The sequence below is a fragment of the Mesoplodon densirostris genome, chromosome 8 (genome assembly GCF_025265405.1).
Source record: "Mesoplodon densirostris isolate mMesDen1 chromosome 8, mMesDen1 primary haplotype, whole genome shotgun sequence".
NCBI classification, from domain to species: Eukaryota; Metazoa; Chordata; class Mammalia; order Artiodactyla; family Ziphiidae; genus Mesoplodon; species Mesoplodon densirostris.
In genome coordinates, this window is record NC_082668.1 from 89,842,543 (window position 1) to 89,846,662 (window position 4,120).

Consider the following 4,120-nt stretch of genomic DNA (forward strand, 5'->3'; position numbering starts at 1 on the left):
GCACTTCCATGGCTCCTTATCCATTCAGGACAAAGTCTCAACTTCCCTGCATGACAAATGAGGCTCTTCATCCTCCTATTTCTTCTCACCGGTCTGGCCTCATAGTAGCACCTTCCTTCAATTACCTCTACCTGTTCTGTACAGTTTATACTCCAGGAACACTCAGCTACCTACAGTTACAGAACATCCTATGCTCAGTCCCATTCCTGAGGCTTTCCACATGATGTTCTCTCTGCTTGGAATACCCTCCCCAGCTTGTGCACCTGGCAAACCCACCCCGTGCCTTCAAGTCACAGATGAAATGCTGGTCCTCCTACAAAGCTTTCTTTCACTCCCTCAGACACACTTCAGGTTTTCTTCTTTGTCACAGTCCCACTGATGCAATGATCTCACACTAATGCAACTGTTTGTAGGCTTATCTCCTCACTAGCCTGTAACTTTCTGGAGATCACAGACTGAAACTTCCCATCCTTGGATCCTAGGCACCCAGCACAGGGCTTGGCACACAGTAGGCACTCAGTGTGTTTTCAATGAATGAGCATTGAGCAGACTTCTATATGCCTAGCACCGTACTAAAATGTTATCTCATTTGTGCTTATAACAACCCTATGAAGAAGTAGTGTCATCCTTATTTTACAGATGAAGAAACTGAAGTTCAGTGAGTTTAGTTGGCACATAGCTCTTTCCACCCAGTTCTAATGCCAAAAATTTATGCTGTTTAATACATCATCCTGTTCCTCAAAGCAGGTAAACTGTGCTGTTTCAGTAGCACTTAAGCTAGCTGCATACGGCATGGCTGATCCACCTTTTTCTGAAATAATATACTGTTTTTCCATCTCTCAGAGATCAAAACCCCCATTATGTTTCTGTCCCAACCACTCCCACTGAAATTGCTCTTTTTCAAGGTCACATGTGATCTCTCTGCTGCTGAATCTAACGACCATTTTTCTCTTATCTTTTTTTGACTCTGGATAGTTTTCTACAAAGTTGATCACTCCCGTTGTTCTGGGAATAATTTTCTCTCAGCTTTTGTGACAAACCATTCTCAGTTTCTTCCTGGCCTCACTGGGCACTCTGTCTCAGTTCCCCTTTCTGGCTCTTCCTCCTCTTCCCTACCTCTAAACACTGGATTTCCTCAGAGTGAGGTCTTGAACTAGCTCCTCTTCTCTACCCAACCTCCTGCCCCAGGTGAGTTCACCTGGTCCCGTGAAATTAAATAGGATCCACATGCTGTTCGTCAATGGCGTATCTCCAGCCCAGTTGTCTGCTTACGTTCATATATCCAACTAACTACTTGATATCTCTACTTGATTGTTTCACTGGAATGTCCTCAATTTTCATTGGCATCTCTTAATTCCTCCAGTCTCCCAGTGTTCCAGTTACTATAGCTATGTGACAAACCACTTCAAATCTTTTTTTAATTGAAGTATAGTTGATTTACAATGTTGTGTTAGTTTCAGGTGTATGGCCAAGTGATTCAGTTTTATATATATATACAACTTCCTGTTTGGTAACCATAAATTTGTTTTCAATGTCTGTGAGTCTATTTCTGTTTTGTAAATAAGTTCATTGGTATCATTTTTTTTAGATTCCACATATAAGTGATATATTTGTCTTTGTCTGACTTACTTTACTTAGTATGATAATCTCTAGGTCCATCATGTTGCTGCAAATGGCATTATTTCATTCTTTTCTATGGCTCACTTCAAATCTTTTTTTTTTTTTTTTTTTTTTTTTCTTTTTGCGGTATGCGGGCCTCTCACTGTTGTGGCCTCTCCCGTTGCGGAGCACAGGCTCCGGATGCGCAGGCCCAGCGGCCATGGCTCACGGGCCCAGCCGCTCCGCGGCATATGGGATCCTCCCAGACCGGGGCACGAACCCGTATCCCCTGCATCGGCAGGCGGACTCTTAACCACTGCGCCACCAGGGAGGCCCCCTCACTTCAAATCTTAATAGGTCAGGAACTTGATATATGATAGCTAGCTAGCTAGCTAGATGTATTCATCCAATGGCAGCAAAAGAAGAGATATTTCTTCCTCAGTGCCTCTTTAGCCAGGAAGAAAAAAAATTCCCTTAAGAAGTCCTCCCACAGGAGAGCCCAGGTCCAGACTTCTTGAGATTCCAGACATTAGATCCAGGTCCTGGAATGGACTTGCCTTCTTGGATCATGCTCTGTCCCTGGAGAAGTCATGCTTGTCAAATGATCAAAGCAATATATCACCTATATCTCTTATAGGAGGTGACCTCATTAAACCACACTTGTTTCTGGAGCTCAGAGAGGTCTGTGTTGGGTTTCCTAGGATCCCCATTTTTATCCAGGCAACCATCTGCAGCTAGGCCTGACCATCCACTTTTAGATCATCTCTGTAAATATTGTGCAATTCTAAACATTCAAAGACACAGACACAATGGTTTCCAAACACTCTGGATTTGTTACAACACTACATTTATGCTTTGTAGTCCCCACTTACCTAAGAGCTATAGGCATCTATTTGATTTTCTTGAACTAAAAAGAATTACAATGAAGTGATTTTGAAAGCATTTTTGAAACTTTTGCCAATTTCTTTAAGCTTGGTAAACAGCCTCAGGTGTCAAAAGACCAGCACTCCAAATCACCCATCTAAAGGCCTCTTGACAATGTCATTAGTACTGAAGGTTGGTTTACCATTTCATTTGGCCTTTTCAAGATGTTATTTTTTTCCCTTTTATTCACACTAGAGCTTCAGCCAAGAAAATGTACTCCCAGCTTCCCTTTCAGGAAGATTTTGCTTTTATTGTTTTTACTGCACTTATTTTTCTTTATTTTTTTTCTTATGATAACTTGCCATATTCTCTCTGTATTTTATTCTTAAGATGATATTTAAGCCCTTGATACCTGCTACCTTTATTGATAACAAAATGGAAGCTTATTTGTCTCTTCCCTTTGAAACTCAGGAAGGATTTGTCAAGTGTGATGTTTTTTTTAAAAAAAAAAAAAACCCAACAAACCAACTGTATCGGTTTGGCAAAGATTCACTGCTGCATTTGTGACGCTTTTCTCCAGTACTCTTCCTGGGACTGACAGTTTTTTGGTCTATTTCACTAGCTGCTGTAATGTGTTCCCTTACACTGTCTCATCCCCAATGGTTTGGTAGCAAGTCTGTGTGATGAATGAGTCATGGCGAACTGGAAACCAGAGTTAACACGTGGAGCCCTCCACACTCTCCCTCAACCCTGTAGAGGCCACCTCACATCCTTTCCCTGTTGCAAAGAGCCAGGTAATTTACTCTAATACCAATTCATCGGTCCAAAAGATGAGATTGTACAGACCTCACTGAGAGACTATGAAACTTTAGTGAGTACAAATCTGGGATTTTCTCAGCTACCCATTTCCCAGTGGAGAGTTTGCACTGTTTAAAATTTAACTATTCTGATATCTAAAGGATAGTTTTCTGGTTAGGAAAAAGAGTGAATGTTAATGAGCAACATTTTAATTAATTCTCTCAAGCTTTACCCAAACCCCTATCTTATTGCTAAGGAGGATTCTACAAACTCTTTTCAGATGGAAATCCTTTGGACTGGTGCCTTACAGACCAACCTTGAGAACAGTTTAATGTGACTGGTCTTTTATTGTTTTCAGTTCGTTCAAAGAAAAGCAAATATTTACTACATCGGATACTTTGTCTCTAGTCAACTGATGTTTTAAAAAGACAAGGTCTCTTTGAGCACTTTATTTTCTTCTAAGTACTCGGAAAAGTATTCTGTTCTGCAATGCTTTTCATAATGTCCCATCTGTTCTGATTTTTCAGAGGCTTTTTTTTTTTAATCTCCTCAGAAAATTCAATGAAAAAAAGGTAAAGGCTTTACTGCCAGTAAATTTTTGTTCCTCTTCTTTCTGGGAAAGAGCCAGTTTGAGTTTAAAAATAGACCTGAGAAATGTCTACAGCTTGAGATTCTTTCAACCCACTAATATTTGCTCTAGAATAATAAGGAGATTTGATACATCTGAACTAAAATGATCCCCATATTTGTTACCTTTCCATTTCAGATCAAATGAAACACCAAAGCAGCCTTCTCTCGAAGCAAAATCCATTATGTCAACCACCCCTTCTCTTATTTTTTTTTTGCGGTACACTGGCCT